Below are 15815 nucleotides of genomic sequence, written 5' to 3' on the forward strand. Positions count from 1 at the left end.
CTTTTATTTTAAAATCAAAGTTGCAATTAATCATGCACTGCCTTCAGGCTGAAAACTACTTTCTTCCAAACTACGTATTCTCATAAAAATCCTCAAAAAAAAAATTGGTCTTATGTTTTTCCTTTGTTCTGCTAGAATATCTAAAGTATCTAAAGCATGAATCTTTAAGTATAATGTGTAGTGCCCTTTTGATTATATTGTAATTTTAATGGTTCAGATTTGCTGGTTTTGGACAACAGGCTGACTGGCTTTCTTTGGTTTTATAGATCTGAAAAAGATAGTGTTTAAGGTAAATCTCCATGAATTAAAGTATCCCTAAATTACAGGAAAGTAATAAGATTGTAGATGGCATAAATACGCTTCAATGATAGAGTAGATTAGAAAAAATTTATCTATTTTTTTCAGAGTGACAAATCAAAGTATAATCCCTTGATCTAGATTGTAATGAGTTTCCTGATCAGGCAGTACATCATCTTTTCATTTTAAAGGTTATTACTTTAAAATGTCATTTAAAAAAAAAAACTGTATCAAGTTAAGTGCCACACCTGCTCATAAATTCCTACAATTTTTATTCCTTCCAGTCTCATTTTCTTTTTCTTGGAAAAAATACATTCCACACATCATGTGGAAAGGGACTGAGAGGCTGATGAGAAAAAGGAAGCTGTTCTCCAAGTGCTTTTGAAAGCACAAAGTAGGCTTTAAATTTATAGAGAAGTAATTTATTCCCCTGATGCGGCACACCTTCTTGAGGATTTGTCTTGGATGCTTAAAGCCCAGGGAAGGGAGCAAATTGAGTGTCCGCTCCTGAAACTGCTCAGCGGTTTTCCCTTCTGGTGTATGACTCCCAGACTCTAATCTACTTTGCTTTCTGTCTTTGTTGAAAATTCAGGCTTATTTATTGTTGGAAATCCATTGGTAAAACTGCAGTGGAACAGTGTCCTGTATGGATTTTCTTATTTTATATTAAGTGGCTGACATAAAACAGTGGTTAAGCTGCATTGTTGATGGTCTCTTGTGTTAGCACACATGGTAAGAACAAATGAATTTTTGGCCACTTGTTTGGAATGAGCCGTGGTTAACAAATGTAAGAGTTAAGTTGAGCACTAGGGAAAAATATTGACTTAGCAGCCTGCTTACTGTGCAGTTCACCTGTTGTTTCATGGTCTGCTTAGATGTTTTCATGGCTAGCTGTTTCCTGTTTTTTTGTGGGCAAACACGACCTGACTGTAGCTGACAGCTGCAGTTCTCTTGTTCACCAAATGCTTTCAGTCAGGTTTTTTTAACAAGTCTTTTACACTTTAAAAGTTAAACCACCACTACTGTCAAACTCTGAAAGGTGTCAGTAGAAGAAAAATATGTATCAAAACAGTTCTTGTTGCTTTGTTCTGAAAGTACTCCAAGCTTTTCACCCCTTTGCATGTGTTTTAGCTGGTCTGAGACATCCACGTGCTGCTCTAGGATCTGTTGATCAACCAAGGACATGGCCTTTTGAGTTAAAAATCTTAAACATGTGGGAACCTGTCAGAAAGGAAGTGGTTAACACATTCTGCAGAGTCCTAGACACACATACTACAGTTATGATCTGGAAAAGGTGTAACTTCATGCTCATAATTTAACATGTGGTTAGCCATTAAGAAGCATGTGTAAAAGCCTTCAAAACCCCTGTGGGAAAGAGATACGGTGTTTGGGGGTTTTTGTTAATTTTAAAAACATGTCTAATGAGAAGCCAGGGGTTGCTTAGAGATCAGAGACGTCGGCTGCAGACGTAGAATGAGGTGTTTCCGTATGGTATGGCCGGTAACGTGCACCTCCAGCTTAAGCAATATGTGCTTCCTGTTCCTGTGGAGCTCTTGCTGCTGGCCTACAGCAGGGCATTTGAGCTGCGATGCTTTTAGGAAACAAGCACACCATGAAAGGAGGAGTAGAAAGAGAGCCGGAGGGATTGGAGGCAGCCCCTGAGGAGTTTCCATAAAGCACATTCAGTCAGAGTCCAGATTTTGGAACACAGAATTGAGGGGTATTCACTGTGATTTTCCTAACAAAGATTGGTTTTTGCTTTGCACTTAGTTTGAATTCAGTATGTTTCTGGGAGGGTGGCGATGTGATCTTAAAACTGTTGCATTATGGAATGAATTCTGAGAATTTGCAAAGAAAACTGTTAATTAGCTCAAGTTAAAATTAATTACAGGTTAGTCTTAAAAGGTCTATTTTCTTTTCTCCCAAGTGAATTTGTCTTCCGTTTTTTCACGTAGTTTAAAATTACTGTGTATATATACTAAATGAAGCACTAGGCTGTTAAGCTGAATTATTAACTCTTCTTCTCTCATTTTTGTGATACAGTTAAGACAGGTCAGGCTAGCAGCTCAGGTAAAATATTAAGTAAGGCCTATTACAGGTAATTTAATAATTCGGCTTTCTCACAGTCAGTTCGCATGCAGCTGGTTTCAGTTGTAATCAGTGAGTGATGTTTGAGGTGAGAGTCACGCCAGGAACTCGCGGCACGGTGGCAGCGTGGCTGGGAAGCCTGTGTTGGAAGGACCGGCTGGCATCGTCTGCACTCCACTGCAGCGTGGGCAGCAGTGCCAAGAGACTACAAGCAAGCAATGAGCCATCAAAATTTGAGATCAGGTCTCAAGGTCTTGGCTGTTCTCTGCATTGCTTTTGCTCGAGTAATGCTGATTTTAGCCCAGTCCACAGAGGTTTTCAGCTTGTGGTTCATGGGCTCCCTCTTGTAAGGGTCAGAGAAATGTAACCAACCGTGTGGTGACTTATTACAGCTAAGTTGGTGTACCAGCTTGCTCTTGTTGCTTTCTTGCAAAGATGTGTTCATCAGCAAGCCAGTTCAGGGAGATAGGCTGGTCAAAAGCTGTCCTGGAAAAAAAGGAAAATAAGTACCTGGTCAGCCTGAATTCCTCACCAGGCTTGCTTAGGGCTGATGAGCTCCCCTGTGGCAGCAGGTGCTCGTCCCCTCCTGCACGGTTAGTGAGCTGATGGTAGCTGGCCACAAGAAAGAAAGTGCAAGTCAGCAGGGCATTTGTCAGTACATGTTGCACCGCGGGAGCCCTTGATTCCACAGGGAAATAATTAGGGCTTTGCAGTTTGAAAAATGCCGAAGCCCGTTGCTGTAACAGTAAATGAAAGTGCCATTAGAAACTTGATTCAGCAGTCTTCAGGCCGGGTTTTATTTAGCAGTGCAAAGTATTTGCAAGTTGTGTTTAATAGTTTGGAGTTGTGGATTCTGTGAGTTGCTTCAGCATAAAGGGGAATCTGTCCTTACCTTAGAAAAATGAAAATTAAAAAAAAAAAAGGCCTTTTGCATGATCTAATGGGGTAGCATGTGAGCTGACTCGTTGGCTTTCTTGCTTTGTATTCATGTATGAAACTTCAGATTTGAACATTTTCTATCTTGGATTCCTCTTGGGTTTTACTTTATGATAATTAGGTTTGGGGACTATATATCAGTAAATTTGAAAATAAAAATATCACAGGCTGTTGGAACCTCACAGCTTTAACTCTGGTGACAGCAGAGGGATTGTGGGAGGGAGCAAAGAGAAGCTACCCTTTTGTATTAAAAATGAATTTTTATTTAAACTGTTTTAATTCTTAATTATATACATTTGGGTTCTCTTAAATTAGCATTTCATGCTTTGTCATGGTCGGATTTATGAAGCTAAATACCTAAATCTGTAGGGTTGTGTACGTTTTGGATTACTTTTTGGATAATTACAACTGTTTTCATTCTGACGTTATTTATATTCTCAAAACTTGAGTATAGATGCTTTTTGGAATATATTCAGGTCAATCTGTAACAGTTGAAAACTACATTGCAAACCTCTTATCAGTCACAGAGGCTGAAATACTAACTTTCTGCCTTGCCTACTGCTGTGGTAATATTCTATCATATTGCTTTGATAATAATAGATCTCATTTTGTGAAAATTAATATTTCTCTGGTGATGGTCAGGATGGTGATGTGTCATTTGTATTTGTTTATGCCACAACAGAAGGGGAACAGTTGGTTTCCTGACGAGAGCACTTCCTTTCTCGAGTGCATTGTGTCTCTTCATTTAGTGTAAAATGTGAATGCCACAGACATTAAGTCCAGTTCAGGAACATCAGTCAGTGGAATCCTTTCCAGAGGACATTTTTCTGGCTATTTCATTCAGTGTGTAAATTATACTACTTAATTTGCAAAACTCTTTGCTGTGCAATTCATTGGCCTGTGGATAAATTCTTCATTACTGAATTCATGGCTCTATGAAATTACTTATTTCTATTGAAGTGTTTCATGGTCTGCATGGTGCAGCCACTGATGTTGTAATGAACAGGATTTAAAGCAATTTCACTTGAACTTGTTTGTTCTGTGTTGACTAAACTGATTCTTGCTTTTGTTTGTCTGCCTTTGCTGTAAAGGAGGGTGAAGAACAAAGAACTGCTTGTCTACAATCTAGGATTTCAGTTGCTTTTTAGAAAAGAATCAAATTGAGTCTTGTCAGTTCTTTAACTGGCTTGTCTTTTGAAGCTAGGTGGTATCTTTCTGTTTGTATTTTACTGGGGAGCAGATTCAGGGGTGCAGAAGTTGTACCACCTTAACATGCCAATGATGCATCTAGCAGTGGTATTACCTGGTTATTGGTATCTTAATGATGTATTTGGACGTGGGGAAAAGGATTGTATTCTGTCTCTTAATGAGAACCACAGTACTGAATTGCACCAGTATCTGCCTCTAGGGAAGAGGATAAGAATGAGATAAACATATGGTAACACTCTCTTGGGATACTCTTTCTTCCTACAGAGCTGTGTCTTGACAGCCCTTCTGGTCCAGAATGTGCCCTTGTCTATGATAACACTGCATGTACTTGCTTTCTTGTGCCTGCCCAATTCCTTTCTGGAGCAAAATGAACTCTCTATCATGACACCCTCCAGCAGGAGTTTGTGCTTCATGACACGCTCTCTCAAGAGATGTATCCTTTATCTAGAGCCTGTCTCCTGCTTGCTCAGCTTCACGCCATCTGCTCCCTGTGTTGGAAGAGGCAGTAAAACCCTACTTGCATTCTTCCTGCTGCTTGCCCTGTTAGATCTGTAAGGTACCTCCCTCAGTTTTTAAATTATTCTTTTCATGGTGATGAGTCTTAGGCTGTTTAATAGTTTATGATTCCATATGAGGAACCACTGTTGTTCTGTACTGTTGATCATCTATCATCAATTTCTAAGCTTTGTGAGGATCTCCTTATACATCAGACATGTACGTAAGGTTAAGATTTTTTTAAATGTTAGTTAACTCCCTAGCTTAAGAAGGAAATTGTCTGCAGGCCCCAGACACTATCATGCTGCATTTTGATGATGTTCCATTGACATAAGTGAATGGTCAAGATTTAATTGATGTACTTAATAAATTTTAATTGGTTTGCTTAATAGAGTACAGCTGCTCTCTACTGGAAGCTGATATTTTGTTGGCCCAAAAGCCAAACCAAGACCTTTACAGTTGAGCCATGCTACTTATCTTGAATTATGCCCTTTTGGCAAAGCTTGCTTTACTGTACTGATTATACTCTCACTAGAGTGAAATTGCTCTTGCAGTGCTTAGAGGCCAATTGCCTCTGGTGGGTGCAGTCTGAGACAATGAAGTCAAACCTGTTTCACTGAACCTTCATGGGGGGGGTTGATCTGGATGGAGATCAGGAGACTTTGTTCTTTGTGGTAATACAAGTATTTAACCTTTCAGACAATGGTTTAATGAGGAATTCTGAGCCTATACTGTAGCAGTGCTGTAGTCATCCTTTCCTCCCCCTCATAAATTAGATTTTGTCTACGCAGTAATCATTTTATTTAAAATATCTTAACATATTCCAGATGTTAGACATTTTTAAGACCTGCTTATTGAAAATGTGTGTGATTCTAAAACCAAAAAAGTGACAAATACCAATTGTAGGACTCGTAAAAGTGAGACTTAAGCATGGAACAATAGAGCAGTAAGGAATATTTGACTGTTCCAAAAATAGATCCTCAGTGGACAGAGTAGGATTGCAGCTGAATTTTAAAGTAAAACTGACTGCAGAGGAACTAGACATGCAATTTTGTTAACTGAAAAAGAATGGGGAAACTAAGTACCAAATTCTGCTTTCAGTGTGACAGTATCCTGTGCGTTGTGAGATGCCTGTTAGCAATGCAGAACATAGCTGTCATTGTTCAGCTGCTGTAAGACAAGTAATGGCTATGTACAAGCAATGGTAAAGCAAACGTAATGGTTTACAGTCATTTTGATCTGTGTATCTTAAAAATTTCAAAGAAAGATATGTTCCTGTGTTGTGTAAAGGTTTATGTATTGCCACTGCTGCAGAGAAATAGGAAGTGCTGGAGAATAGCTCACATTCCCCAGTAATCACATGTCGGTCTCCAAGCATTTAAGCTTTCACTGGCCTGCTGCCAGCCTTTACTGTGATGCTCTTTTGGAGGTCAGCCTCTTCTCCATAGTACTTTAACCTTGAGGCAAAACAGTCATGTCCTGTGCAATTGGGGTCAGAAGCCAAGTTTCCTATCCTAGAAACTATTGAAGTTGATTCTAATTGCAGGGCACAATCTGTCAAACAAAGTGTTGTGCTCAGAGCTAGGTGGCTTCTGGGCCGGAATGGATTTCCATCTGTCTTGCTTGGAACACGGGCAGAGCAAACACTCATTTTCTCTGTAGAATAGTTTTGCACATGCATGTAATATGAACAAGTTAAAGTGAAATTGCAAGTCAATCTGACACTGCTGTTGCCCCCTCTAAGTCAGCTCAGGTCTGTGTATACTGAAGAGCAACTCACAGCAGCACGGTTATAAAGTCTGTCCTTGATGTTCCACCTTCAACTTAGATCACAGCAATGTCAGTTGTTTTTTTTTTTTTCTAACCAGCAATTTGATACTGGTCTCCCAGTCACAAGCCAGCCTAACCTGAGTGATCAGGCTTTCCCAGCTTACTCCAAAGGAAAGGAAGACTAAAATTATTTTATTTACATTCAGCATGTTTGGGTTTTCTGTCCTTAATTTTTTTTTTTTTTCTTGAGGAAGGAGTGGTACTTGCCCAACTTCTCTATTCTAGCTTCTCATTTTAGAGATTCATGCCTCAAGGTTGTGCAGAGGCTGCAATTGAAGTTAGCCTTGCTCACTCGTCAGTGGAGTGGCACTATGCCTTGTGCTCTTCTGGGCTCTCTGGACTTCTCGAATGGAGGAAAAGAATTAACGATCCTCTTGTGAGTGTCTGGGAGGCAGGCAGGTGTAACTCTTAAACTCTTACACTGGCTATGCACTTTCTCCTCAAATCCCACCCTGGTCATTCAGTTGTTCTCTGAAGATGGACATTCAGGCTCCTGTACAAGAATCAACTATTAGATAGTTCTAGCTGTGCAAATTTATTTAAGCAAACCACAAATGACTTGTATCTGTTTTAAAGAAACCACTGTTCCAATTAAAGTACCGTTGAGACATGCCTGTGGTTATTAAAGATCATGTTTTACAGATAAAAGATGGAATGTTAGCCCTTGTCTTCAGGTCAGATTCTCTATCCCCAAACTGTTTTGCCTGCTGAATCAGTATACCTTTTACCATCAAAAGTCTGAATAAAGTTGCATTAAATCATTGAAGAGTTTACTTTTTATCTGGAAGAAGATTACATCTCTGCATGTAGCAAAATGGTTCTTGGGTGGTTAAGAGCCAGTCCCCTTCCAGTTTCATTACATGCAGCTGTATGCAACAATCAGGCCACTATAATTTTGCTAGTAAAGCTTCCCTGTGACCACTTTTCTGAAATGAAAATGTCCAGCTATTGAATAGTACCCATGCAGGAAGGGTACACCAAGGGGGATAAAGTAGTGATCTGTATAGAAAGAGCCTATGTGAGTGGCTTGACTGGTCACATCCCTCATGAGAATAAAGATTTCTGTGTCTGGCTATTCCTTCCGGTGCAGGAACGCAGAGGCTCTTTGCTTGGTCTGGTAAGTTGGTTACCATAGTTGCATAACTCAAAGTGAATTACCAGTAAAATTCCACTTATCTGGAAGATTGCTTCATAGCCTGTTTTGAATCTCCTGCTTTATTTACAAAGGTCTAAGTTATTTTAATGAAATATTAAAATATTAAAGTAACTTTATTCATGCTTGAAAACACTGGATGCTGAAGCTGAGATGCCCTAGCTTGGTAGCCTAGACATTTATGTTCCAATAGAGAGGAAGTTTGTGTCAGAGCTTCCTGTCCCCCAGTAACTCCTTGTTCCTGCTTTTTGCTTTTTCTTCTATCCCCTACCTTGCTTCTGGTTTGGGGCAGTCTTAAGCAAATACTGTATGATGCTTTTTTTTAGTATGACTCAAATTTGTCAAGAATGCTTTATGAATATATATCTCCAAGGAAATACTTGATAAAGCTTAGAGTTTTACTGATACTTAGTTGTAGGTGCTATCTAAATGGAGCATCCTTTCAATAAGCTACCTGTGAAATCCTTTGGATTTCTGGTTTGTATGCTAGTAGAAAAATGAGCACTTCCTTGATTTGCATACACTTCACAGAATGTAAACTAAAACTCTGAAATGTGTGTAAACTTCTAAATTACTATGAGGAAAAGGGATTTTTTCTAAAATTGTTACTATTTTCTTTAGGTTGGGTTTGATGTCTTCTGTAACTTTTACTAGCAGTAGAAGATGATTAGTTCTAAATCCTGTTAATGAAAATGATACTAATATGCGTAAACCTAACTAGTCAATGCACACTTAGCATGAATTTCTCCAAAACATTCTCTGCAACAGCTACCTGGAAGTGTACTTGTTGCAAACAGTATCCTGTGATTGACAGCAAAGATAATATCCCAAAGTGTATGTGGTTCGGGGTGATGTTTTGTGCAGTAAGGATATTTTGATTTCAGTAGGACTTCTGATGCTATCCCTGCATGGGGGCCTCAAAAGAAAGAAGTTTAAGCACAAGCAAGCCAAACCTTTTAAGATGGACACCAAAGCTTTAGAATACAGTGCAGATGCTGTGATGAGATTGCTTGAAGACCTGTCCAGTTTCAGTGCCTGCTCTTCCAAACGACCTGGATGATACAATGAACACTATGCTTGCTAAGTTTCACGTGGCACTATAACATATCTGTGAGTGCATTACACCTCACAGGGACTCCAAGCTATTTTACAAGAACTAGCCTGCAGCCTAGCTATTAGGGTGGTTTAAAATGCTAAGGTATGCATTTGGTCTATATTTGGAATATACTTAAAGCCAATAGTGATCAACACAGTAACCATGGAAATGCTGCCTGAACTAAAGAGATGAACAGAAATGCCAGTATTTGTGTTAGTGCTATTACATTCACTTGCAAGTGCTTTCTAGCAGTGTTAACACATGAAAGGTCCTGTTGTCAGAAACCCAGGGTGGTGTGTGATGTGTTGTATAAGCAGCACTCTAACTGCAAGCTATTGAGAATACAGTTTCATTTATAATACCAGTTCAGTTGTATTTCATGATTTTTGTGATTGGCGGTGTATATAAACTATTGTTATGCCTGAGATTTAACATGAATCTGTTCCTTTTATGCTGCAGAAGACTTCAGAGAGATCAACTAGGTGTAAAGTAGCCTGGACTGTGTCTGCAGAGCTGCGTGGAGATGAACGTTGGTATTTCCTGTTAGGGGTAATAGAGCTTTGTTCCTTGTCAAAAGCCACAGGGTCTCTATTCTGAAAAGTTGTTTTGCTTCCCCTGTGCACATCCTGTACACGTTCTGGGTGAGTGATGGCAAGTGCTGTTTGGAGTGATGGTGATCCAGAAGCAAACAAAAATTGCCTCTAAATTCTTATGGTCTCAGCTAGAGTTACCTCATTTGAGCTAAAGCACAGAATAGTTTGTGCCGTTTCCTGACTCTCTGCATAGAGATTTTTAATTTATTGAATCAAAGCTCTTCATACAAGATTACAAAGCAGCTATTGAATTTGAGTTTAGTCTGAATACTGGGTTAATTTGTAATGGTTGTGGGTAATGTACTGGTTTCTTTCAGACACTTTGTTTCAGGAATTTGCAGAATAGATGCGAAGGTCAGAAGCTTTCTCTCTGTGTTTCTAGGATTTGAGCAGCAAATTGCCGTGCCTGCTTTGCATGTGGCAGGCTTGTTATCCTATTTGGTAGAACAAATAGGTATTGTTTGTTCTGTGGTGGCATCCACAAGATTACTTCAACAGCTTTTAGCTCTGTTCGTACCACCTAGGAGTAGGGTATATTTGAAATGTGCAAAAACTGTAACTGGATACCTACTTAACTTCAAAGTACTATAGGTGTCTAATACAGCTAAATATAAAAAGGGACAGAACAGTCTTGCTCTCTTCTTCATATGAAGTATTGAAGCCTAAGGCTTTATTATAGTTAAGGAGTGAATTTGTATTGGAATAAATCTCAGCCTCCCTCTTTCTATGTGGATGTTTGCAAGGTATAAGTGAGTCATTCATAGCAATGTAGGATCTGAAATCCTTTTCAATGAAACCTGATTAAATCAAGGGGACCCCTTTAAACAAGTATGAGCATCAAAAGAAGACAAGGAGGAGTAGGGATTATGCTCTTCTGGACACCCAATAAAAACTTGTCTTCTGTGCAGAACTCTTGAGTTGCAGAGGAGCTGTCAGTGGTAAGAATTTAATGGCTTTGGTGAGTGCCAGGGAAAGAAATGTTTTCTTGTCCACCTCTGCTTGGTTTCGTTTCCCTCAACTCCTGGTTTCCTGGAGAATTTCTCAGGAATTTCATCTCCATTGCACAAAAGGAGAAGCAAAGTGAGAGAGCTCAATTTACTGGCTTGACTGTCTTTCAAATGCTTTTGTAGAGACAAGGATACTGTAACAGCAAGTCATCTTAGCACGTCATACTCTAACAAGATCAAGTGAAGCCCTGGTGATGTTAATGAAATGGTTTGTTTGGTCATATGGGCTGCTTAGAGCATAAGTTGTTTAACATGTGTGGGTGCTTGAAGCACAGGGAATACTTTGAGACCTGTGCAGGTTCCAAGAATGTCTGTATGGTCATGTCTGATTCAGTGCATTAGCCTCTCTTGAATCAGTTGGGCCTTTGATCTTCTGAATATGAGATGTAGACCTGGGCTATAAATTTGAGCACCACTTCAGTGCAATATCATTATAAGAATCTGAATATCATGCTGCAGTAAGTTCTTGAACCACTGACAATTTTTCTTCCCAGATACTCTACCTGAAAGCTCTGTTTATGACACTGGAGAACATCTAAGATTAAGTTTGCTTTTCTCACTGAGAAATTAATTAGTCTTCAATTAGAATTCAGGAACAGAATCAGTGCAGAGTAGATTCTTGTTAGTACTTGCCTCATAATTTGTATAATAATGTGTATTTGTGTGGTCTATAGTTAAAAAACCCACAAAAATCAAAACTTCAAAAACTAAAAAGCCATTGTAGTTCAAGGATTTGGTGCATAATTATATAAAACTTTAACAGCCTCCTTTATGAAAAGTTTAGACTAACTCCATCATTACGAAACTTTAAAGCTGGGATCTATTTCTGCAAAGTAGAAGCAGTTGGGCCATTTTGGACAATTACTGGGGGAATGCTTTGCTTTGGTAGACTGTATGTGAGCAGTGCAGGCACTGCTTGTTCCCAGTGCTGTGAGCTTACACTCTAATACACTAATGATCATTTAAGCAGAAGGTCCGAGGTCAATAGCACTTTTTACACTTGTGTAGTAAAGAAGAACTTTTTAGCCTCTAAAATGAAGCAGAATGCTTGTCTTACTGATACTGACTTGTCCTATTGATTTTTCTGGGTAACTTATAGAAGGGTTATTTATTTTATCTTTGACATACATTAATACTTAAGAGGTCAAATTGCATCTTGTATCAGAGAACAGAGGGTGAAGACAGTATATCCTGTTCCTGAGTGACTCGTGCCACAAGAGGGTAAAGTTCTTCTGGACTGTGGTGGAGGGAGGATAGAGGAGGGACAAAGTAAAATAAGATCAGAATGCGGTTGCCAGTGTAGAGAATGTGATGGGGAAAAAAGGCAAGGAGTTCTGCAATTTTTTGCCTGTAGTTTAGGATAAGGGGCTACTCACCTTTGCCAGGTGAATGTCAGTTCCCATTTGAAGAGATTCACCGGAATACACCCCGCCGCAGGGTGCAGCCGTCCCCTCGGAGCCATCTGCACGGCGCTCAGATTGAGTGTGCTGCCACTTCTGCTCTGCTATTCGCACCCTTCTCAAGTACAGCTCAGTTTGTGAAGGCTGGATTTTCCTCTCTCCAGCGAAATTCTGCTCTTTGTAGAGTGGAAGAGTTTTTCCTGTTCCAAAATTAATGTATTAAAATGAAGGTATATTCAAATGGGGGCCATCGGGACTTAGTTTCTTTTTCAACAAAGCAAGATAGAACACAGCACCTTCCTTTTTAATGGATGCTCACTGCCTGCTTAATTTATCTTGATTCTTAAAAATCTTTGAAGTAGCTCATTCAGGTGAAGGATTATAATTTTTAATTCAGACAAAGGACTTCCACACGAGGTATTTCCTGATGTACCTTCTCATAGCTTAAATCCTGTTCAGTGATAAGTTGTTATGCAAACATTTTGTTTGTTGATCTTGCTGTGATAGCCAGCAGGTTAACCATTGGTGAATCTTGCTGGAAAAGCTTTGGAGGAGTATATTGTGTTCTCATTCTAATTTGAACCTTCTAAACACTTTTTTAAAAAGTAGAAAATGCAATGGAAGGCTTAAACTCTTTTTTCCCCTTTTAAAGTAAGTCATAGTGTTCTTTATACCATTAAGAAAAGTAGTAAGGAAGGTCTCTTGCATCTAATATCCACTTTTACGGATACCAGTTGTGCAGTGGTTATCATCCCAGTACTTTGAAAATCTGACTAGTCATATCTTGATGGTGTAGACTAGGCCAAGATTTACAGACAAGTCAAAAATAAGTTGATAAAACTACCTTGTATTTGTGCATATAGAAAATTTTTGTGTTTCAGATGATATCCAGCCATTCATTCATGGGTCTGAATCCGCCTCTTTCATGCTGGCTGGGTTGTCTGTAGTCCCCATAAGCCTCGTTTGTAGTCTTGTGTAACTAAAGCCTTCTTGGTCTTTTCTAGAGAGAGCGAGTTCTTAGGACTGAGTCACTGCCAAGCAGCCTTTGTTTCCCGCAATAAGAAAATAACTTCTCTCTTTGTAAATGAGAACACTTAATGAAGTGAAAACACAGTGGAGAAAAACCACTTAAGCCTACTTTGAACAAGGGCTGCTGTGGAGAGCTGTACTGATGGGGGAAGTTAACTGCAAAAAAGCACAGTTTAACTGTGCTGCTTGCATGGCAGCAGGGGTCTGGGTTGTAGCAGTGGAGGTCTTTTAGAGGACTGTTTGTCCTTCAGAACTGGATTCACAGAGATGTTCCTTTCCAAAGAGCTGACTTACCTGTATATTAAAGATGTTTTTTTCTTTCCCAGGCTGCAGTCCAGTTCATGTTCTCCCTTTCTGGTGCTTGGGAATGCTACCTTACCAAAAAACGATTTCTAGAGCTTTTTTGAGGTACATCCGCTCTAACCATCTGCTTTCTTCCGCACACACGCCCCCAGGCTGATTACTAACGTGAACTAACATCCATGAGATACAGTGGCACTGAGATACACACTTCTTTGTAGAAGTATAATGATTTTTAAACATATGTATGTATTATAAAAAGAATGGTAAAGAGCTATGAACAGCAGTATATGGGGGATGAGAAGGTATTTGCTGATTTGGAGACTTAATCCAGAATTGTTTCTTTCCAAATGCAGCAGCCAAGAATTTGAAACCTCTTGGTTGGCCTCCCATGAGTCAGTGTTTTTCCTATTGATCTACAGTGCTCTAATGCAGAGGGAGGAGGGGGATATAGTGATATGCAGGAATGACCCAGCTGCTGGAATGCAGCCTGTCAAGCTAGGGCAACATCCTGCTTGAGTGACCCTGCTTGTTTCTTGTGTGTTTATGAATAATTCAGAAATTCCACATACTCGAAGTGGCTAGGAAAGCGTGGTGAATGTTGGTGTGCACTTGCAGATGAGTACCCAAATGTGGTCAAGTATTGCAGGCAGAAATTCGAGTTTGTATGTGGCACACACAAAGTGCAGCTGACTAGATTTGATTGTCAGGATAAATCTCTTCATGGGTTCTCTTGAGGTGCCCTTGGAGAATGTTGTGCTACTCTTAGAAGGTTACTGTTCTAGAAATTTTGAACAGAAAACATCAAAAATAAATAAAACATCTTAACAGCTTGTTTCATGCAATGAAGCTGTTAAGAAAGCACTCAATATGCTTCATTTTCTGAATGGTGACTAAAATTCCTACTTATTTCACTAGGTTAGAAGCTCTATTTAGAGGATTCATTATTATAACAGCACAGTGTAACATTGTTTGCAAGTTTTTTCAGACCTCTTTTCTTCTTTTAAGTATAGAAGTTAGTTTTGAGTCATCTAATGGAAATACTGAACAATCCCTATCCCTTAAGGCAGGAGACTGGGAATATATTAATCTGACCCAAGAAGCTGAGTAACATATTTGCATAAATGACTGACTTTACCCACTGAGGACTGAGCACATGCCTATTACCAAGGTATCTCATTAGACCTCGGCATGGTTTGAGAAGCTAAAAGCCAGAAGAGTCTTTGGTCCTCCTGAAAATTGGGTTGGGGTCATGCCTAAATGCTGTTCTAAAGGTGGTATTTTGAAAGGATCCCATTATTGCTGATACTAGAATTCCAAAATCTAAGGGCAGCAGCGGCAGCAAGAATAATTCCCTTGGGTACCAAAAACGACTGCAATGGGTTTAAAATAGTCTCACTTTTGAATTGCTTTCATGCCTTTAAACACAGCTGAAATACTACCAAAGGTAAAAGTAAAATAAATCCCGTTATTTTGTCTCTACTCTGAACATGAGTTGCTAAGGGAAGCAGTTGGAAAAGAAGCTTTAATACAGTGCTATTTTGGTTGAAATTATGCTTGTCAGTACTGTTAACATGCATTAAGAAAGTTAAGGGTTTATATAATGAGCCCGTTGAAGTTCAAGCTGCTTCACCATACTGTGTTTTTCTTGATGCACAATGCCAGCTTCTAATGTATCAGAGTACACAAATGTTCCAGAGGCTGGTGGGAAATTGTAAAAGTACATTATTAGGGAACAACAGAATTGCAGGCTTAAAATGATTTTTTTGAAAGGTCTATGCATAGATGTCCCTCTTTGACTAAGAGGCGTTGGACTTTTCATGTCAAGCCCAGCACCAATTGTAGAGGCTTTGAGGATGAGCACGCCTGCGCTTTTTACTTGTGGTACATATCAGAATCTCCACACACTGTATTTTTTTAAATGTGACAGAAAAAAATGGTAAAATTAAGTAACATTCTTGCAACATCCTTCTTAGATGCATGTAGTCCTACAGCAACAGCATTTAATTCTTCATTGAGTCCATTAGGATTACTGCAGCTGCTTTGCTTTTGAGGAACTAATTGTCTTTTGTATCGATATAGTACAATTGAAATCCTGAGAGAAAGGTGTGTAATATCTGATGATATTATTTGTAAATAGACCCCGATAATTAGTAAAAATGTGTGATATCTTATTATATACTCTGCTTTATCAGACTACTAAAGGAATGTTGGATAATGCAGTTCAGTTATTTCCTGTCTGCAAAGCTGGACTTGAGACAAAATTTCTGGTTCAAAACACCGCAATAACGGAGAAAAATCCATTTGGTTCTATTATTAGAAAAGAAGAAGCAGTGTTTGATCTTTAATCTTCTCATGCTCTTTTAATAGCCTCGGTCTTGG

At 39.2% G+C, this 15815-nt stretch overlaps 1 protein-coding gene across 4 annotated transcripts in view; it reads left to right on the forward strand.

Moving 5' to 3' along the window:
- Window positions 1–15815, forward strand: part of SEC14L1 (SEC14 like lipid binding 1) — a 42981-nt gene that overhangs the window by 6125 nt on the left and 21041 nt on the right. Inside the window, exon 2 of one of the 4 annotated variants that reach the window (XM_074888835.1) lies at window positions 13460–13541. The exons of the other annotated variants lie outside the window; for them this stretch is intronic. The gene's annotated coding sequence lies outside the window, so the exon portion shown is untranslated. The remainder of the gene's footprint in view (window positions 1–13459; window positions 13542–15815) is intronic. 4 annotated transcript variants of the gene reach the window in all.

This window comes from Strix uralensis, chromosome 19 (genome assembly GCF_047716275.1).
Source record: "Strix uralensis isolate ZFMK-TIS-50842 chromosome 19, bStrUra1, whole genome shotgun sequence".
NCBI lineage: Eukaryota > Metazoa > Chordata > Aves > Strigiformes > Strigidae > Strix > Strix uralensis.